Source organism: Ambystoma mexicanum, chromosome 4p, assembly GCF_040938575.1.
Source record: "Ambystoma mexicanum isolate Mex_15411 chromosome 4p, UKY_AmexF1_1, whole genome shotgun sequence".
Classification (NCBI taxonomy): domain Eukaryota; kingdom Metazoa; phylum Chordata; class Amphibia; order Caudata; family Ambystomatidae; genus Ambystoma; species Ambystoma mexicanum.
The window spans coordinates 590,055,625-590,078,630 of record NC_090927.1 but is presented as its reverse complement, the minus strand read 5'-3'; the positions used below and the strand labels follow the sequence as shown (position 1 = coordinate 590,078,630).

At 44.2% G+C, this 23,006-nt stretch overlaps 1 protein-coding gene across 2 annotated transcripts in view; it reads right to left on the bottom strand.

Moving 5' to 3' along the window:
• The window catches only part of MLIP (muscular LMNA interacting protein), a 2,218,014-nt gene that overhangs the window by 440,444 nt on the left and 1,754,564 nt on the right, over window positions 1-23,006 (bottom strand). The gene's annotated exons all lie outside the window — the stretch shown is intronic.

Genomic DNA, 23,006 nt, shown 5'->3' with positions numbered 1-23,006 from the left:
TTAGTTGTTATGAAGGAGCACACCCATAGAGGAGGATGTGCCAGCAGCAGACCAATAGACTAATTGCTTTATTGCCATGAACTGTATAGTGTGAAAGCCGGTGAACTCGTAAGCACAGTTCAGTTAGGCTTTATTTCAAAGTCCAGTTGGTACCCAGTCAATTTACCATAGTAATTCATAGCGGTACAGTTGACTGAAAACACCATAATACAGGGTAGTGGTATACATGTTTAAAATGAGTGGGAATCGGGTTGGGGTGGCATTATAAGGTTAGAAAACCGGGGTGTTTGGGTGGGGACCCCGCAAATAAAAAAAAATAAAAACATCTGTGTTTTTCTGTATTTTGGTCACAATGAAATGTACCACTCTGATTTCTCCATCGGTAAGATCACATATAACCGTCTAGTTATACTATAAAAACATTTCAGATAAAGTCAGATACATGCGGTATAGTGTGCAGAGAAATCGTGTTAAATGCAATTCAAAGTGATAAACAAGTGGGCAGAAAATACAAGTGAGTGGCAGGCCACACAGCAATCTATTATTTTTGTATTTATTGATGATTTCCTTTGAAGAACATGCTTCTCACAGGCCTCTTCACAAATCTACACAGGTATAATTCTCTCGGGTGGTATCGCTGCGTGTTATAAATCAACATAACATGACACAAAATTTGGTTAACTCTTTGTGGGCATCTAAGCAGGGGTGACAAACATTTAGAATGTAGCACATGCAATGCCTGGTATTAGACCTCTCACAAGACGTGACAAGAAGCATAGGTACCTTTAAACAGACCTGAACTTACATGAAAAATGAAAAGCACATGCTTGCTATCAACCCAATGTTTAGTTGCCATCTTGCATTGATTTTGTAATGTTTGAACATCTTGAAAAATGTTAACACTTGGGGTGTCATGTTCTATGGGGGGCTGTGGCATACCAGAAGAAGGAGTCAGACTTATTACTGGCATGTTCAAGGGTGGTTATTTAAAATAAAATGAAAAAGCCTAGATTGTCTTACCGCTATGAGGGAAGTTCAATACCTAACAAACTAAAACTAATGGTGCATATCAAATATCCCAAAGAAACAGTCTTTAGTCCAAATACTATTCAGTTAACTGGCCTTACCACTTAAGAAAACTTAAAAACAAAAATTAGGAGGACAGAGCCATAGTCTGTGTCTTTGGGTTCTACCTGGCCCCACACTAGGATTTCTTTTCCAAGAAGATTATTTTAAAAGTTCAACAAGTTCTGTCAAAGCTCATTAATTTCCTGCAATACAGTTCTCAGCCTCTAAGCAGGATCTGTAGGGCAATTTATTTAGATTCTATACAGTTTCCTTTTCTCAGGAAAGACAAGGCTTTTTTAATATACTCCATCAATGCCGACTTGAAATTGTCAATGATCTGGTTTTTCAAACACTTGAACCCTCCAGCTTCTCTCTCGCTCCATTTCTGCACACTGGCGTAACAGGGGCTCCCGCAGACCCCGGGTGCGGGGGGGCCCGCGGTGTGGGGGGCCCCACCAGCACATGGCTGGGAGGGGGCCCCAGTAAAAAAAAAATATATATATTTTTTTCTAAAAAAAAAAAGTTTCTTTTGAAATTCACTCTGCATTCATAAAGAACATTTCTGTAACAGAAATAATTTCTTTATGAAGGCAGAGTGACTACAAAAAGAAACTTTCTTTTTGAAGTTTGAGGGCCCCCGTAGCCCATGACATGGAAGACCCTAGGCTGGAGGCCTCCATGTCATGGGGTGTGGAACCCTATGCCTTCAAAAAGAAATTGTTTGTTTTTGAAGCCACTCAGCCATCATAAAGAAATTATTTTGATTATGGTTCGGTCCTTAACTGAAATAATTTCTTAATGAAGTTATAGTGACTTAAAAAAGAAACAATGGGGCTCATTCTGACCATGCCGGTCCGGAAACAACGGTGCTGGTAAGCTTACAGGCACTGTTGTTTCCGGACCGGCATATTACAGGTCTGCCTGGTGGGGCTGCCGTGCCCGACAGGTCTGACCCTGCCAGGCACAGCAGCCACGGTAGGCAGACCTGTCACGGAAGCACCGGCACCGTTAACAATGGTGCAGGTGCTTCTGTATCCCCATTCCCGTGGAGTCTGGGGTTTAACGAAATTACCGGCACCTGATTTCCCAGCCGCCGGACTTGAAATAGCACGGTGGCACCGGGAAGTCAGGCCATAATAATTTTTTATGGGTCTGGCGGCAACCCGCCGGTAGCACCGGCACGGTTACCGCTGGACCCGTAATGAGCCCCAATTTCTTTTTTAAGTAATAGGGCCCCCCCTCAACTCCATGAGGTGTGTGTGTATGAGTCTATGGTGAAAGGGTGCACACTCAAATGTATAGCCGGCTGCCTGTGTGTGTATGGTGAAAGGGTGCACACTTAAATGTATGGGTGGCTGTGGGGGTGTGCCTGCATGGTGAAAGGGTGCACACATAAATGTATAGGTGGCTACCTGTGTGAGTGTATGGTGAAAGGGTGCCCACTTAAATGTGTGGATGACTGGGTGTGTATTAGGTGAATGGTGTGTGTGCTTGTGTACAGGGGCACAAGAAAACCTTCATTTCGGGGGGCTAACCCTTCAAATGTTGGGAGAGGCGCTAACTTCACATGCGGTGGGGAGGGGGAAACATATTTGTGTGGGCGCATCCAAATTATTTACGCATTTTAATGAGACTATTCTAGTGCAGATTCAATGTTACAAGCAGTTAACTCTCTCCTATAAGTCTCCTGTTCCCTCTCTACCCTTCCAATCACTCCCCTGGCATGCAAGTACTAAACCCACATCACGATTTCAATCGCCTAAACAATGTGGCATTTGAATGCAGGTACTAACAGTGAAATGCTTTATGTTGGTAATTGCTGGGTTCTTGTTAACAGCAAAAACCAGGTGCCGTTTAAAATCTGTGTCCTGTTCGGTGGGGAACTGCTCTAAAGATTAGCCAAGTTGAGTTAATATAGCCCAAAATGTCAGGGGGGTAGTGCTGAAGCCCAGTCAACTCAATGGTGTTGCGCTACTACTTGTGTTTAATGCCTTGCTTACTCCTAGCCCTATTCTTCCTCGTCCCAGTACTTATATACGAGGCAGTACGTGTGTTTGAGGCACTCTGCCTCATACAAAAGTACTGGGAAGAGATAGAGGTACATGGAGGTAATGCCTGATTTAGCTACCTGTAATCTTCATCACTCCTAGTCCCACTGTTCCTCATCCCAGTACTTACCTATGAGGCAAGGAGCCTCATACGAAAGCTCTGGGACAAGGAAGAGGGACGCAGAGGTAATTCTGGGCCAAGGAGCTGATTGTGGAGGTTGGAGTGGCGGGTGGGAGGGAGAGTGGATGTGTGGGGGGGCAGGATTGTGTGATAAATCATAATGGTTGTCCATGTCCAGGCTAAGCACGCATGATATGTGGTATTAGTGGCTAGAGAGGCATTTTGATTTAGCCAGGCTAGTCATTCCTCAGTTTGGTATGACTTTCTTTTAACTGGACATTTCTGATAAAGTAGTCCTGCTAACTTTAATTACCTGGCTAGATTGGCATTTGGGTGCTGCCAGTCTAGCCATTTCTTACTGCGGTATTGTTTATTTGTTTGGGCATCTGTGATAAAATGATATGATGTGATTCAAGTCATTTATAATGCGCCTGTACACAAGTGTACACAAGGGAGGGATGATAGAGGGAGGACAAGACAAAGGATCTCACTAGGCCTTGTGTCATTGTGAGAACGAGAAGTGCAAGGGAAAAGGGAGCAGGGAAGTGCAAGTGAGAGGGGAGGGGAAAACAGGGCAGCAATGCTCTCAGTAAGTGCAGCCAGGGCAGAGCAGCTATTGGTTGTGCAAGGAGAACAATGGACTGCAGGGTTACAGTTACAGCCCCTAAGTGCATGGTAGGCCCAGAGGCAGTGCAAGGGTGACCAATCAAGAAAGAGCCTAGACTCAGAGACTCTGAGGGTAGCCAAGCAGCCAGTCAGTACAGCAGACAGGTAGGTCAGGTAGGTCAGAAGTGGGGGAGAGAGAGCGAAAGCAGCAGAGAAGAGGAAAGCTTTTAGCTGCTTCCGAAACTTCAGGTTGTCCTCCTCAAGTTTGAGAGGGGCAGGAAGGCCATTCCAGTTGGAGGCACCAGCAGAGGAGAGAGGTCTACCCCCACTCTCTGCCTGGAGAAATGTCTAAGCCTTAGAGAGTTGGAGGTAGCTGAGTGAAGGGTTAGAGAAAGAAGGTATTTTGGAAGAGAGCATTGGATTTAGTGTTGGCACTGGCCCCAGAAAGCCTTGTGGGCAATGCAAAGGTTCTTGAACTTGATCCTTGCAGCCAGTGGAGAGATTTCAGGGCTGGAGAAATACAATCCCAGGGCTTGAGGCCAAGGCTAAGTCTTGCAGTCCTGTTCTGGATTATTTGCAGATGACGGAGACTAGAGGACGACAGATTGAGAAAGTGGCTGTTGCAGTAGTCCAGCTTAGAGACAGTGAGCTTCTGGTGGAGAGTGAGAAAGGGAAGAGTCCCTTTGAGGAGGAGCAGCTGGTAGTGGGACTTCTTGGTGATGTCCGAGATGTTAGGAGAGAAAGAGAGTGTGGCGTTGAAGATGACACCAAGGTTTTTTGCCTCGCAGGAAGGCAAAGGAAGAGGGCCCAAGGTGGTCTGCTATAGTGAGAGAGGAAACACAGTGGCAAGGGTCCCAATGAGAAGGATCTCTGTCTTACTGGCATTAAGGCAGAGATTGTTGGAGGCGCACCAATCCTGAATCGTGGATAGACAGTCAGGAATGAGCAAGAGAGGAGAGGAGGATGAGGGGAGCCTGAAGGAAAGCTGAGTCATCCGCACAACACTGAAAGTTAGAGGATAAGGTAGAGATCAGGGAGGCCAAAGTGGCCAAGTAGAGGTTGAAAAACCAGCGTGAGAGGATAGAGCCCTGGGGAATGCCACATGTAGAGAGAGGTGGCGGAGAGAATGGGACCACGATCGACCTGGGAGCGGAGTGGCGGTCCAAGTGGAAGTAGGTCAGTCACTCTAGGTTCTGATCTGTGATGCCCAGGTTCTCACAGAGTCGATTGATCAGGATGGCGATGTTGACCCTGTTGAAAGTAGAGGAAAGATGAAGGATGAGAATAGAAGGAATGCTGGAATCAAGGTTAGAGAGCAGCACAGGTGTTAAGGAGAGCAGTTTCCATGCCTCTGGCAGCTCTGAAGCTAGACTGATGGTCATGGAGACAACCAACAGATTCAGTGTGGAGAGTAAGCTGGGAGATGGCAAGCTTTTCCAAGAGTTTGCTCAGGAAAGGTGGAGATTGAGCGATAGTTTTCCAGCAGGTAGGATCAGCAGACTGCTTCTTGAGGAGTGGGTGCACAAGGGAGTGCTCAAAGGGAGAGGGGAACATTGCAGTGGCGAAAGAGTGATTAAAGAAATCGGCCAAGGCTGGAGCGAGGGTGTCAATATGGGCTTTGATGGTTCTGGAGGAGCAGCGGAGCACCTGTTTGGACGACACTTTCATAGATCGGACTTGTCTAGAAACCTCGTCAGGTGTTGTCAGAGAGAAAGAGGATAAAGGAGGAGGAGAGAAGAGATGGCCAAAATGGGCCGAGAGAGGAAGAGGACATAGAGGACAGGATGTCCTGAGATTTAGCAGAGAAATGAGAGGCCAGAGCTGTACAGAGGGCATGGGAGGGAACAGAAGAGGTATAGACCACAACAGGATTGACCAGTTCCTTGCAGATTTTAAAGAGTTTGGCCGTGTTGTTCGAGGCCATGGAGACGCATGCTTTATTGTGTGCTCTCTTCTTAATGTGTGTTATTGCTTTGACTGGCATTTTGCTGAAAACAGTCTAGGTATGTCTAAATGTGGCCTGGCATTCTGTACTATAATGTTATTACGTGTTTACACTGGTCTACATTGTGCAGCCAGTTGGAAGCATTAATGTTCCTGTGCACTGTTGGTGACTTGCATGTATTGGATTGTGTTACCCTACAAAACAATTGCAAACACTCTGGCTTTATAGCCAATTTATCTCAGAAAGTGTGCTGTATATTGCATTAAAACACATATTTATATCTTTTTCCTAGTGCAGTGTGCGGCATACCCCTTCAGCAGCACGTTCATGCCTATTGTGCAAGCGTGACAGTCTAGGCCGGCCCAGAGTGTGGCGCAACCCGTGATTTGTTGCCGAGTTGGGGGGCCCCCTCAGCATGGCTCGCAGGGGGGCCCCCACATTTTGTGTTACGCCACTGTTTCTGCATGTTATATTTCGGGTTTCACTGGCTCTCCGACCGTCTTGTTTTAATGTGTCTTTGGTAGGGCATTTGCCTGCTTGGGTTTATATGGCTCCTGTAACATTTGTGGTTTTTCCAGCCTCGGATAGTAAAGTCGTTCGATTTCTCACTGCTTTCAAAAGCCTTAGGATAGGCTTGCTTTACCTCTATTCAGGTTTATCTGGATCCCAAACCCCTTGTGGCTTTCCCAGCCTCCGATCTTGTTTCCATGACTTCTTAAAGTCCACTGGCCCTCTGTCGGGCTTGTTTTAGCAGGGCCTTGATATGGAGTATGCTTGTTTGCATTTCCGGGGCTCACATAACCCTGTGGCTTCTCCAGTCTTGAGTGTTAATATCTTTCAGTTTCACTGAGATCCGCAAAGCCCTCTTGCCCTCTGAAAGGCTTTCTTTGTCTCTGCTCTGGTTTATCTGGCTCCTGTAATCCTTGTGGCCTTCCCAGTCATGATATTGCAATCTCTGTTCACCACTGTCCACTGTGTTAGCTTTTCCAGGAGCATTTGTTTCCCTTCCACTGCTCAGCTCGGCAGCTATTTGACTTCCCGTGCAGAGCTCTGGGATTTGGTCTAACCACTGCCGTCTAGTCTCGGCATCAGTTAAGGAGCCCCAGAGCCACCACGGCTTCCATGTGGTCGTGCTACCAGTCGAGATGGTTTCTTTATCGTCCCCGTCTCCTTCTAGATCCAGGTCTCTTTGCTGGTCAGGACACCAGCCTTCTGCCATGTTACTAGTATTTTATTTACCGTGAGGAACTTTAAATGGATGTGAGCATGGCAGGCCGTATGTACAATTACAATTACATCTTGACCGTCATGCAAATACGTTGCACAGGGTGTCATTTCAATTGGGAACACTGCTAACCATGCGTGCATGGTAAGCAGGGTTCCCAATTGAAATTAAACCCTGCCTGACTTGCTAGCATGCCAGACAGCATTTACTCACTTTATGTTTACCCAATTAGCATGGCAGGGTGCAAAAGTGCATGTTGCCTTTTTTCCTGCACATTTACGCCCCACTGTGCAAATGATGAACGTTTGGTGGCCCATTACGTTGCAATGGAAATGTAACCGCTCTCTGCTGCCAAATTACACATTTTTATATAATGAGAAATCAATTTTTAAAGGTAACTGCATGTATGTTCTACTAGGTTGTGTGATATATTTAAGTTTTTTTTATTTTAACCCACTATGTGCTAAAGTAAGGCTTAAAAGTAATGTGTTAGTCATTTACACATTACGTTTGCACTTCAGGACCTTTTAAAGTCACTTGGAGGAAATGAAGCACAAAATGGAATTAACTTTTCCACAGTGCTTTCCTTCTTCTTCAACTTCTTCAAGGAGAGCATGGTTTATGTCCAGCTGACTTGTCGTAATCCTCTCTCCTTGTGGCAGGAAATTGGTCAAGTGAATTGTCTCAGTGAAACATTTACACTCTTTCTAGTTTCGACATCATATTATGCTTTATGCTTTTAGACTCTTGCACCTGGACAAAACAATGTGTCTAAAATAACCAAAGCACTCGTGGGACTCAATTGAGAACAATGCCTCTCACGCAAAAGCAAACAAAAGGCGTAACATTTGGATCTTGAATTCTGTCTTGCAATGGTGCAGATGTCCTGGAAGTCCATGACTCATAGTTTTCAAAGTGTTTTTTAAGAAAAAAGTGTCTCTTAAAGTCTATTAATTAGGGTAGGAGGACACACAGGAACATTAGTGTTATGAATTGGATTCTGCTGCGCAGGAATACAAAGATGAGTAGGGGTAAAATGGCTGACTCAGCCCTCACGATTCTGCAAACCAAAACCCAATGCAATCAAGTGAAACAGGGACAGTTAAGAGATAAACCTCCTTTGATTTTTGTGGCAATGTGGCCTGAAGGAAGGCAATGCTCTTAAGAGGGGCAAACATATGATCCAGTATATATTTATTTATATACCGAAGGAAAAATACTCTTTTGATCACAAAAGAACATACAGTAGATAAGAGATCAGATTTGACATGAAGCAGTGATCTTTATACAATGGGGTGAGTTTGAGGGACCTTGTGACCAGGTTGTGGAGGGAGTTAATGGAACAGTAACCATGGACAATACAAAAGTAGACATACATAGATTAAGGACAACCAACATTGGACATTTTTAAGTGCAGCTAGGTGAGATGGCCAGCTGTGCTCTGAATGTGACAGTGATGGATGAAGTGCTAGAGTGGAGGTAGAGGAAGTGAGGGACAGAGCCAGGTTACAGACAAGGGAGAAATATTAGCTAGCAGGCAGATGATAGGTAGGTTGAGAGTGCAACTCAGAGGTGAGGAGGTAGCATTTCAGTTTGGTTTTGAGCAAATCTGGGTTGACTGTTTCTCAGATGTCCATGGGAAGAGTAGTACGATAGTCACTGTGTGTTTCTCTCCTCCTCCACCCCTTCCCCCATTCCGTCACTTATTTTCAATGTTCTTGCACTATCTCAAATGTCGTCAGGCCTAGTACAATAATAAATTACCCATTCTTGTTTCGACAAGGCCTTGCAAGAATGTCATTGTATTTTTCCCTTGCGCCCTCCCCTGCCTTGAAGTGCTTTGAAACACATGTGTATAGGCGCTATACAAATAAACTATCATCATCACTATCATCAAAGTTAATGATCCTGTCGAGAGGAGAGAAGGCATAGTTGGGGAGATCAAAGAGGATGCTGGCACAGTAGTCCAATTTAGAGAAGACAGAGCGGTTAACAGATGCTTGGCAGAGTTGAAAGGAAGGAGGTTCCTAATTCTTCTAATTTTTAGGAGGTTGAGAGGAGCTGCTGTTCCATTTTTGGAAATTAAATTAGAGTAGCTGTGAGAAGGGTCATAGATGATGTTGATGTTTCTAGCTGAAGAAGAGTAGGGGAGAATGTCAGGTGGGAACTGGATAATCAGAATAAGAGATGAGAGGGAGCTTTTGGCATCGAAGAAGCAAACTTCTGTTTTGGTAGAGTTTAACATCAAAGAGTGCAAAGCCATCCAATATTTAATGGCAGAGAAACAGTTGGAAATGTTGATTGAGAGAGCAGAGGAGAGTTCAGGAAAAGAAAAGAAGAATTGGGTGTCATCCATGAAGAGTTGGTATGAGAACCCAAAGGAGGCGATCAGTACCCCAAGAACCGAGATGTGGAGTGTAAAGAGGAGCAGACCCAAGACAGAGCATTATGAAACACCAACAGTTAGAGGAGTGAGTTGAGAGGTGTTATTTTTCCAGGAGACAGACAATTGGTGAGTTGCAAGGTAGGATACAATCCAGGCAAGGGCTTTATCGCGAATCCCAAGAAGAAAGAGAGTATTAAAGAGATCAGAGTGATTGACAGTTACAAAGGCAGCAGACAGGTCAAGGGGAATTAGGATAGGAGATAGGGTGGAGTGCTTAGCATATGCAATGAAGTTGGACAGATATATGAGAGCAGTTTCCAAGGAGTGAGATAAGTGGAAGCATGCATGTAGGGTGCATCAAAGGTTGTGGATGTCTAAGAAATTGGTAAAACAGTTGAACACAACCCTTTCAAGCTCTTTAGAGTAGTGCAGAAGGAGAGACACAGGGCAAAAGTTAGCCGGTAGGTTTGGGTCAGCCGCTTGCTTTTTTAGGAGAGGGGTGACAACGGCTGTTTTCAAAACAGAGGGAAAGCAAGCAGAGTCGAAGGACAGGTGGAAGAGTTCTCTGAGGTGAGAGGCCACTAAAGTGGAAATAAGATTGACTAGTGACCAACACGACAAAGTTACATTTTCCCAAATAAGGAGAATCTCAAATCAAGATTCAATAAAAATATATATACTTTAATTAAGCACATCATCTGCATTATAATGAAATAGAAACACTAAAAAAACCCACCACGGTGGAAAAAGAGAATGGAATACCTAGATTGGCAAATACCAACCAAAAAGGATATAACTTGTGTGAAAGGAGGTGCTGAGGTGACTCAATCAGTCTCTAAGTACCCATTGGGCTGAGGGGGCTGTGCATGGTCAACGGTACCAGGTTTTGGTTCTTGGTGGGTTGATGATGTCGAACCCGGTGTTGAAATTGATGCAAGTGGATCAAGCTCAGTTTAGGCATATTGGAACATGTGACCCCAAGCAACAAGCATGTGTGGAATCATGGAAAATTTGGTCAATCTGTGTGGTGAAAAGGGGGATATCAATGATGCATGTTGGGCGGTCTCATGATCTCTTCACGGTTGGGCCAGGCTGAGTCTGGCTTTTAGGGTTGAGGGTTTTAGGGTTGATGCTTAATGCTCCAGTGGTATGAGTCAGTGGGCGACTGATGTTAAAGTGGTGATCTTGGGTGTGTCAAGGTGCAGGTCGGTGGGTTGGCCATCTGAGGGATAGCTGACTGAGCTGTGGTTGGATCCCCTGGCCAGAGTTGACATGTGACGCTCCAACAGGTCACATTGTGTCCCTCGTCGAGCTGCAGATTCGGACCTAGCAGGTGTTGGGCTTAACCAGGCACGATGCAGCGTCAAGCTGGTTTTTAGTGCAAGCAATAGTTCTGAATGGTGGAGGAACACAAAAACGAGCACCGGCATCGTCCCTCTCGTTCAAGATGTGGTAAACACGGAGCAACTGGTTTGGTATGGCAGAACAGGGAGCTTCAGCTGGTCTGATCCTCCAGCAGCTATGAGGCCCTATCAGGGGGCTCTTGAGGACAGGATGGTTTTGTCAGGGTCTGTTCTCCTAGCTTTCGGAGATTCTGATGCATTGTGTCAGGTCCTGGTCCACAGCAAAGGTTCACCTCAATGTGCCCTGAGAGTGGGCATGGAGTAGATCTTTCTTCTGCCTTGGATGGTTCCTTCTTCACCTCAGGCTGAGGGCTTTTTAAAGTGCAACGTTCACAAAGGAGGATGTGACAAATCTCAGGGTTTTGTCACTTCTCCCCAGAGGGGACCCTATCCTTCTGAGGCTAGGGAGGTGAGCCTGCTAGGCAACATTCCCCCTACGGTTGGCGGTCAGCAGTAGCTCAACGGGAGAAACCCCCCTTCTGGGGATAAGGACCCCCATTCCATTATGGAACTCCCTAAAGCCCTCTCTGTTGAACAATTAATAAAGCCCATGCTGCAGATACGTCCAACAGAACAAACTATTGTTTGTTATTGTAATGTTTGAACTAACAATCATTTTGAAGAACCACTGAGACAAAGAAAAGAGATAGGTGAGTAATACAGGTTACTCCATGCTCTAAAGTTCATCCAACTATGATGAAGTATCCAAGACAGGTAACAGAGAAAACTCATCAAAGAGAGAGAAAATACTTTAATGTTACACAGGGGAGGCCCTAGCACTTAGATATAAACATAGAAGAAGGACTGAAGATGGAGAATGAGACCAGGGAAGTTTAGACCTGGGAAGAGCTGGGAGCTGATAGGACCAGGGGAGCCTGTGCTGTGAGGACCTGGCTAGTGGATGCACCAACGAGGCACAGGGAAACCAGAGATCCATGTAGTGTAGGGGAAGAGAAACCAGAGGAAAGGAGGGCCATGTGAGTTGTGACGTGACATGGGAAAATTGGACTGTTCAGTCTAGGAACAGCCCAGGGACTGCTTCAGCCATGGCTACTCAGAGCCACACTGAAACTACCAAGAATAGCTGGTGTCACCTGCAAGGTTGTTGCAACACCAAGAATTGTTCTGATCCTTAAGAGATATCTGGTGATGCCAGACCATGAGCAGAAAGCTAATGGGGGAGGCGGAAACCAGAAGAGAGATATGGGGAGCAGGGACATACTCAGCCCATTCATACCTGTGACACAAGAAGCAGTGCAGTGTTCATAAGTGCAAGAGTAACTACGGGACCCAGCCTGCACGTCCCAGTGACACAACAAGTATTTCTAAAGACCAAAAGAAGATTTGTGTAAAGCACAATGTTTTTGAGGAAATAAGGAAGCAACATAATACAGAAAGTCAAGATCAAGAGAAGAGACACTTGGGTTCCTTTAAAGTGTTGGGGAAAGGGAACCTTATAGACACACTTCAGTAGGACATAGGGCCTCATTACACGGACGGCGGTAAGGGTTAACGGTCACCGTTAATGGCAACGGTGACCGTTAACCCTTACCGCCGTACTACGAGGTCCCTTTGCGGGTTGGAGGATTTAACGCCTGCTTCTTGCAGGCGTTAAAATCCAACCCGCTAAGGGACCTCGGAGCTAATTACGGCACCGCAAAATTGCGGTGCCGTAATTAGCGCCTTCCCCAGTCCCATAGAGCCCTATGGGGCAGAAATGGGAATGGGGAAGGGCAATGGCGGAAAGGGGATTTACCGCCCCTCCAACCTTGGAATGGGGCGGTAAATCCCCTTTCCGCCAAGGCGGTGCCGGTATTTTACCGGCATGAGCCATGGCGCTAATAGCGCCATGGCTCACCGCCTACCGTGTAATGAGGCCCATAGTCCAAAAGGGTGAACATGCAAATATTGCAAGGAGAACAGGGTCATCCTGAAAAGGAAAGGGGATGCCAGGAGGGTGGAAGTGTCCCAGAGTAGAACGAAAGCGATTAATTCAAGAGGTAGCAAAGAAATATTTGAAAATCATCTTTTAGGGCCGAAAAGCCTATTCAGAAGAAGGGAGTCATTCTCCTGGACTTTGTAGTTTCTTTCTTTAGTGGTAAGGCCAGAATAGATCCGTTTTGAGACGGAAGACAGACTGTTTAGTTTTTGGAACTTCACTACTGATGCCGAGCATACTAGTTAGTTTTGTTAGGTAGGGAAATCCATAGAATATGGATAGATAGTTCATGTTCTTATTATTTCAATAAATCACTTTCTCAATAAGCGGACAGTAATCTGTCTTCTTCTTCTGACATACCACAAGGTTCATTGATTACTTATCAGGTGGTTGAGAAATATTTTTCATGTCTTGAGAGGATCTGAAGAAGGAGTGGGAGACCCCTTCTTGTGATGTAATGTAATTGGTTATTTACAACGTGCTTAATACCCAGAGGTTTCTTTTAAAGGCACAAGTCCCCAAGTGATTGAACTAAGGCTATCCTGCCTTAGTGGTCCAAACCCTGCACTGGAATGTATTGGACTGCACCCTTCTGATGTCACACCAAATGTGCTTTGCTCCTGAGGAAGTGTTATGGACAGGAAAGAGAGAGACACAGAGAACCAAAATGGTTGAAGTCTCCTTTGAGTGACCGGAGCACTCCTGCCTACTCTAATCCTGCCTCTTCCCTTCCCATTAAGGACAAGGGCCTTTTGAGAAGCAACACCTTAATGTGTGACTACTCCTTTTGAATGAGTGTGCTCCTTTGATACCCAGGCCGAAGAAAGGGGCGAGCTATGTGGCTCTCTCTGGCAGAGGGTGTTATCTGCCATCTCAAAGAGATAAAAAATAGGCCCAGACTCCATGTTCCTGTCCTGGCATTTGGCAGTCTCCACGTGGCTGACCAGAATAAACATCACCTTCCATAGCAGTACTGACTCACAGGAGTGGACATATGTGCAACGTCAATTGGGATGTGGCGACCCTGGCCATAAGTAGTGCCATGCACTATGCCTAACTCAGGCATAGCTCTATTTTAGAGGTTACCCTGCCACCAACATCGGGTACCTATGATCATTGTAGTGCAAAGGTTCTAGGCATTAAACAGCAAATAGACATTAAGTGAGCTGGTGGCAGAGCAACGCAGTGAGAAGCACTGTAGAGGCTGGTGTAGTGATGCCAGGTGAATAAATGGCACCAAACCTGGGTATTAAAGCCCCTTTTCTATAGATGAAGAATGGGATACAATTGTTGTTCAATCTGACATGGCCACAGATCTTGACATAATTCCCTCTGCGATTTATAGTCATAATTCAGGGATACAAGTCACTGGTCACTGGTTTAGGCAAGGTAGCAAATGAAGCCATGACCACTGGAGTCTTTCAGGATAGCTTTGGAAAGGCCATTATAGTCTTCTTCTTTAGGTAGGTCCACAGGATCTATCACAGGTGCAAAAGTCCAATTTCAATGCTGGAAACTCATCAAAGATCTATAGGCTTTTTTGTAGCTTTTCACAGTGGCAGGAAGACATGCCAATAATCTCACCCCTACGAGTCTGCTTCTGGGAAAACTCTAGCACACTGGAATATTTCCTAATGTTATTTTGAATGCAATCTAAATATATTGTGCTAAATTGGAAATCCTGGTTTCAGACCACCATGTACCTTAGACAAGTATTCAATACCATTAGCCAGTCACACTATGAAGCATAGGTTAGCCATATGCATTAAGGACTCTGAGGCCCATGAATGCACTCTATCAAGTAACTAAGGCAACACTGCGTATTGGGTAAAAAGGGGCAAACACTGCATGGTTTAGTAGTCAAAATATATTGCGATGGGGTGGACTTGTTAGACTTTATATTAACTGACGGGTGGACTGAATACAGAGGATAGAGGCAAATGTGAATGGCTTGGGTGGGACAGGTATCACCATTCTTCTTTATGACGATTGTGCAGTGCTCTCTGTTTGGAAATGGGCATGGATGTGGAGATGTGTCACTGACTTAAGCCCCTCCTTGTACTTCTGCAGAGCTGTAGTCATTATGTCAATATGAGCTTAGCATATAAGTCAGAACCTTAGCACAACGGCCACAATCAAAAGCTGTCAAAAGAATATATCAGTCATACATGACCATTCAAGAAACAAACAAAAATAGCAGTCTTTATGGACGATTACATGTCACTTTATTAAGAGGTCGATGTTCACAAACCCACAACCAACAAAAGTGACTTTTCTCAAGCAATGATACCATGAATAGCACAGTAACAAATTACCCACCCAGAAGCACAGTTCAATCTGCAGGATAATAACTATAAATAACCCACAGAGAAAAATCACAGATATTCATCCTTTCTCTCCAAGGGACAGCCTCCCCCTGTGAGGATAAGGAGGTGAGTCTGCTCTGCAACACCCTCCCTAGAGGTAGAGGCAAAAAGGATCTCACCAGGAGAGACTGATCCTGTGGGGAACTCCTTAAAGAACAACACAGCATTACCTCTTTAGGTATCTCAAACACCGGACGACCATCTTAAAGCAAGGCATGCAGTAGGAAGCATTGATGGGATAAAAGAATCCAGACAGGCAGAGAAGATCAATCCCCAAAGCAGAGAAACCCTGGGGACATGCTCCCTAAAAGTATCAGGGAAATGGGACACATGGAAGGGAGAATGCGAATCATTAGGGGACCACTCATACTCGGCCCAGTCAAGATAACAAGATAATGCGATTATAACATTGAAAGCAAGAGAATCAAATGATCATTGTTATGGGTCTACTCATACTCATACCTGTCAAGATAATGAGATTATAACATTGAAAGCAAGAGAAGCAAATGATAATTGTTATGGAACTACTCATACTCGTCCCTGCCATGACAAGACTATAACATTAGAAGCAACAGAAGTGAGTGGAAATCGTGATGGGGCTACTCATCCTTGCCCTAGTCAAGACAGTGAGAGTATAACCCTGAAGGTGAGAGAAGTGGGTGAGCATTGTTATAGGAATACTCATACTCATCCCAGTCAAATCCAAGAAAGCACAATTAAGAAAGAAAGCAAAGATATAAGAGAAAAGCCTGAAGAGTAGGACAAACTGATATATATGTCCAAAGACAGATTCAATAGAAGGTACCAAGATTGGCAATTATGCACAAGGGAAGAGAGCCTCAAGAGAGAGAATCATAAGGGTTGGGTAAGGTTATCCTTGGAAAAGGGAAGAACAATTATTTGTAATAAAAGTACAGAAGAAGGGAACAAACCAATGGAAACCATTAACAAAGGAAAAGATATCAATCTAAGGTCAAAGGGACCTCATTTCGAGCAGAATCCAAAGCATAATAACATGTTAAAAGAACTGTACAAACCGATCAAAGAAGTCACAAGCAACTATTTGAAAATAAGTTGTTGAAAAGAAGTTTGCTAGAACAGATTGCATCTGTTATTTTCAACATTAGAGATCGAAGTACAGAGGTTTGTGTGGCCACATTTGTAATGTGGAACGTGCAGGCACCATAATTGCATCCACAGGTTTGGAACTGCATTTTCCCCTCATTTGCATGTGGATTCAACATTTTTTTTTTAAAGTCAGACTGCTTCCATTACAGAAGCACACATGTGCAGAGCAGGGCTCGGAATTGGAGCTAAGTGGTGTGTTGGTAAGGATATAAGTGACCAGACACCTTCAAAGGTAAGGAAAGGCATGTGCTTGCTAGAAATCTTATTAGCATAGACAGACCCAAGCATGAAATCATACACTCAACTTTGACAGGGAAGATTTGTTTGACACCACGTGGCTTGACGCATTCTAGGACTACACAAACATTTGACTTTAAGGCCTCTACTAACTGTGGATTTTAGAAGAAGAGAGCAACAATTTGTGCGCCAAACATGATGTCCATTTGTTTGTAGTTGGACAAGAAAGATATATTCATTGGGTCACGTGTTATTTTTGAAAAAATGCATTTATTAAAGTATTTTTGCAATAAAAAGAGTCATAGAACATTTTTTTCCAGTGAGTGGTCCTTAATTGCTTGATCCTCTACACTGACATTTTTTGTATTTTTAGCTTCAATGATAGTTGTACTTAATTGCAGGTTTTGTTTTTGATTGTTTTGTGTGTGTTCTAAATAATATCCTGTAATTAAAGCGAGTTTACAGTTTTAGCGAGGAACACCTATATATGGGTTTAGCTTCAAATACTGAGGGTGAATCCTTCTTGTTTGCCATGGAAACCCTAACAGGATTTGGCAACACGACAAAATGTATCCAGCAACTTCGGCGAGGATCCACCAAGGAAGCTGCCAACTGCACAGCTCCCTGTTAGGAAGTGACTTTAAGTCACTGTAGATGCTGGCCTGCCTTCCACCCAGGGACATGTTAATGGAAAGACTCTATGCAAGTACGGGAATGGAGATGGACAAACCCATGCCATTAAGTAACAGAGGCGCAGTAGGCAGTGGGTGTATGCAAGAATCCAACAAGAAGACAACTCGTCCGGATGTATGACAATCAAACAGCAATCAAGCCAACTGTAGCCAAAGACAGAGGGCTCCTAAGGGGTTATCGAGTGAGGGCAAAATGACCCCCAACCCCTTCACCAACATGGGTACTGCTGCAGAATCATCTCAATCTAACATTGACATAGATACCGAGCTAAGACATGCTTAAGCCTGGGTTGTCAGGGGGAGGGGGTCAGCTGACTAAGGGGCAACGTGGAAAATCACTGACTCAATAAACCCCCCTTCCCCAAATGACCACAGCCTCCTGGTACTAGCAAGAGCTTCAAGCTTTCAATCGGTGAGGAGTCCGATCCACTTTGGGACTGGAGGAAACAAAATTGATCGTGTCTTTCAAAGGCCTCAGTCATGGCAAACTCATACAAACAGGCCATGACTGTGACTGTCCTGGAAACATTGGATTTCACTGACATCTCATTCAAACATTTTACACATGTACAGATTCTGTCAAATTGCATGTTTTTCTGGGGCTGCAATGTTCAATTTGGTTCCAATAACCCAGATTTCCATGTTTGTTTCGTACAATGCAAAGAGGTTCTGGCTGGGAAAGGGATTGAGCTCTTCCTTGATGTTAAAGCAAAGCAGTGCTATATCCACTACTCTTGGTTCGGTCATATAATTACAGATCTACCATTCACCCTTGGGGCTGCCCAAAATCCTCAGGGACATACATTGTACCGGCCAATTTTAGGTATTATATTATTGACCTTACCAAGCCTGAATTAGACAAAAGCTAGACAAGAATTAATCCAAAATAGGTCCTAGTCAGCCACGCAGATGACAGTCTCTATGATTGCCTTAAGCTGTAAAACCCAAATTACCTCTAAAGAGCTGTCCTCCCAGAGAGCATTAGGGGCTTAATCACCATGGAAAGCGGGGGGGGGGGGAGGTATAATTTCATGGAGCGTAGCAGCGTTCACAAACAAACTACATGATGTAGAGTGGTCTAAGATGAGAAATCACTCGCACTCTGCACTTGGTCAATATAATTAGCAACAATTGTCCACATATAAAGTATCCCAAAGTCTTCAATTACAGTTTAATCTCCATGGACATTTATTCTCCATGGACGCTCCTCATGTGACAGACACGAGGCGCGTCCATGGAGTCATTCTCCTATACATATGGAGACACAGCTCTCCTTTTTCTAGATGACTGCAGGACAACTTGATAAAATCGAGATGTGGTGTGTCAACACTAGATGGTGGTGGGGGAGGGAGACATACAAAAGGGCATGTCTTTGAACAAATTAGTGGTACTGGCATAGGGTGCTTATAAACATTATTTCCCTTGATGAACACCTGGCCAAAGATAGGTCCTTTTGTGACTGTATCCCCTAGGTTGAGCTGGGTGCCCCGTCATATCTGATGGGTGAATGACTGATTGCATATGTGAAAAAGAAACCGGTCCTGAAGAAGATGACACCAAAAAACATGTAATCGAAACTGGTCGACAAGATATCACGCAGTTGTCTCTATGTTATGAGAGATGCACGCTTGAAAATAACAATCATAAATGATCAGTGCCTAGATGACACGAGATTGGTCCCAGTTTTATTTGGTTTATTTTCCAATTGCTGCTCAAAAAATGCAATAATGGTTATTGCGATTAAAAAATCTAATCAGCGATTGTATTAAGTACAATAGAATACATTGGTTGATTAAGAGAGTGACTTCACTTTCTCATTTGGTTTTTAATAACTTTGGGTTGGTCGAACACACTTCGCAGAGGGTGTATAAACTATATGGCAGTATACCATTCAATGAATATTCCCACGTGAACTGCCCTTCCACCACTTCCAGTCACGGAATGGGTTCCCGGATTGTGTTTTTAGTAAGAATTTGCTTTTCATTGTAGTGATAGGGTTAGCTTACCCCTCTTCCTATCCAGTTAGATAGGCGGTACATCACCGCAACCTAGGGTGAGAACAACCCGGAGGGAGAGGGTTTTCTTCCAGCTAGGGAGAGATTTAGGGAACAAAATAGCTGTTGGTCAAAATTGTCTCAGAACCTATGACATTGCACCAATCCTTGTTTTGTGTGATATTGTGATTCCTTACAGGACACTTTACTCAAAATCTTTGACTCCAGCGAGGGAGATAATTGCTGTAACACTATCTACCACATCAAATTCTTACTTTCAAAAGAACACTCCAATCCACTTACAAGACTCAAACGAGGGGGATGATTGCTTTAATATTAACAACAACATCAAATACCTATTTTCAAAAGAATGCTCCAATCCACTTACCTGTCAACTTATGGTAAGATCCATTTGCCTTGAGAAAGATTTTTGAGTCGAAACACCTGTTGGCTGTTTTTGCTTACCTAATAACAGACAATAAACTGGAATACCAATCGGTTGAATTCTTTGGGATACTGTATATATGGACAATGTTTGCTAATTATAATGGGCAAGCGTGGAGTGCGAATGGTTTCTCATCTTAGACGTATTTATGTAGTGGCATCAGGATTACCACATGCTACTCACCACGCAGTTGGCACACAACACCCTTTCTCCCCAGCACAATAGGACACAATTAAACCCTGTTCTAGGTTTTATGATGTAGAGTGGATTGATTGTTTAGCTCGATTTAACATCATGTGCTTACAGGAGACCTGATTAATGGATGTTCTGCATAAAAGGAAATGAGAGGTATGCAGTGAAAGCAAAGGAAAGCATGACGGGCCATAATAAGGGAAGACTAATTATAATGTGCAAAGTCCGTGGAGGGATACAGGCCAACTGGCTTCACCCTGATCTCAGAACCATGATTATTTTATCGCTCACTAGGTAAGGAATGAAGTCTGAGAGTAAGGCATATGTTATCAATACATACTCTCCCCCTAAAAATGACAAAATGTCACTGGAGGAACTAAGAGCATTCCTGTCTGAGATCACCTGAGAAGAGTTGAGATACACGATACTGATCAAGGGTGACCTGAATGTAAAACTAGGTCAATTTTACAAAATATATAGTGAAGCTCAATATATGGTGAAGCTTATCTTGTGATTTAATACACCTGATCGTGGAGGCAGCCAGTTGACCTCCTTGGCATCAGAGTTCTCACTGGCAGAGCTGAATGCAGATTACCAGGTGACACCTCACCTAGTCATATATTCAGAAGGGGAACCTATTCCACTTTCCTAGACTACAGGATCGGCAACTGTTACCTCATTTGGCGGGTCAGAGACTTCTGGGTGAAAGAATAACCAGAGAGTGATCATTTACCATTAGTACTACCTGCTGAACTACTCAGCCCTCTAACACCATCAGAGGATACAGAGAATGCCTTGCACACTGGCTACATGAGTAGTCTGCATGTGGAAAATGGCCACTCATAAAAGATATAGCAGCTATGTGGTACTTACTCCTCAAGCAGCTGCAACCAGCAGAGTTGGTGGCAAAATGTGCCTGTCTGATGGAACGGATGACAAAATACACGAGGGACGCAAGTGGCACTCGAGGAACACCCCACACACACATGTTCATACCTCTTGGTATGACAGCCACTGCAGGGAACAGATGATCATTCTGAATAATGCAATTAGGGGAGGAGCCCTATTGGCTGGCCAAATCTATCACCAGAAAAGAGAATATAACAGGTTTATAGAAAAAAAGAGATAGGAATATATAGAGAAACAGTGGAATCTCTTAGCTCTATCGGTTTCAAATATGACCATAAGCTATGTTGGAAATTGGTAGCCAAAGGCTGAGAAAAAATGAGGGGTGTCACACTTGCAGAGGATTTTTTACAATGAGCACTGAGAAGAGTTCCAGCTCATGGATAACATCCTCAGAAGTAAAATACTTATCTCACCGCAAGCGATCATTATAGCCATTAGTCAACTGAAATGTGGGAAAGCAGCAGGACCAGATGGGCTGACATATCTTCGTCGATTTCTCTAATGGGTGGGCCCTTATTCTGGGTAAATTATTAGAGGCTATCGGTGAGGCTCCTTGGTCCCGGTACTTTGGAGAAGTGGCATAATTGTACTAACATTTAAAAATAGTGCACCAGAGTATCCCCACTGTTATAAACCCCTCTCCCTACTAGACATATCCTGAAAAATGTAGGCCAAATGTATCCTAATCCAGTTGGAGGATTGGGTCAATGAGAATAATATCCTGCAAACATCCCAGGCTGGTTTCAGACATGGTTTCTCTACTATTGATCATTGCTTTACACTGGACACTATTACTGATAAATATTGTAGGGTCGGGGGGTGGGGCACTGTATACACTGCTTTCCTTGATCTGGAGAAGGCATTCAATTCCATAGACAGGTGCACACTATGGCACAAGTTGGATGCTGGGGGGGGGTGCCACCCAGGCTGCTGAAACTGATCCAAATCTGTTATAGGTAACCAAGGATGCAGACAGGTATACAGGTTCAGGTGGCATCACCCCTTACTTTGATTCCAGCAAGGGGGTAAAGCAGGGTTGTCCCCTAGCCCCATTGTTGTTCATCGTGTTTATGTAAGACTTCAACCTGGGCAGCGCTGACAACAATCTTCTCCTCCCCAGGTTGGGGAAAGTTTAGTACAGTGCCCTATTGTATGAAGACAATACAGTGGTTTTGCGGTTGACCCGGGGTATCCTCAAGCAGGAACAATCATATTCCAACTACTTCCTAGAAAAGAACAAACTAAAATGAAAGAAAAATAAAGCCAAAATTATGATTTTGGGCAAGCAATTTAAACCTTGCAGCTGGAATGTAAAAGGAGTCCCAGTAGAGGTAGAAGATTCCTGCCTGTATTTAGGCAAAATGTTCTCTGGAATGGTTAATGGGCTGTACCTATACAATATCAGGTTGAAAGGGCAGCCCTCATGTTAAAAGAGCTTCAAAGATTCTACCATATGTATGGGGGGAAGAGGTTGGACAAGTGCATGGATGTATACACGCTGAAACTATCATCACTAAAGCTGTAAGGTAGTGAATTGTGGGGACACCAGGATTGTACACCCATATACGTAGTAAAGAACAAGTTTCTGAGACAATTACTGTGCCTACTACCCAGTAGCCCAAGCAGTGCACTGAGGATCGACCTGGGACTTCCGAATGAGGAATCACAAGCACAGTACAGATTTTTATTTTACTGGTCAGCTCAAATTAGGTCTTGCAAACAACCCAATTGAGGCCGTAAGGTTGTCAGAGATGGGGGCATCAGAGAACAAGGGCAAACATGAGTGGTACCGGTTTGGGTGCAGCCTTTGGCAAGAGTTTATTACAGCAAATGGGGACAGCCCAGTTAAGGGAGCGCCCAGTTAAGGGTGCTCTGAAGCAAGCCAATGCAAACATCAAAACTTTACGCGGAAGAAGGCCTTGGTATCTGATGTAGTAAAAACGTCGTCTCTGACACCTCTGGCAACGTACACAGAGTTAAAGCATTTTAAGGACAGGCCCTATTGTTATGTCAAACTCACCAGCAGGTACAACGTTTTTAATTCTGGCCCCTTTGACTTTACTTCCCCTGCTTAAAAGGATGAGCTGGCTGAAGGTGTCACGTAAATGCCAGTGCCTCATGGGGGTGGACGAGGACCCGGCTCCCTTCCTCCTGAATTGTCTGCGATACCATAAGGAGAGAAAGAAATGGTTAAAACCATACTTCCAAGACCATCTTATTAGGTCTGCTGAGGGAGCTATGTTGGCAATTATTAACTCTGGGGATACTCCATTTTTATAGAATGTGGCAGAGTTTATAAGCA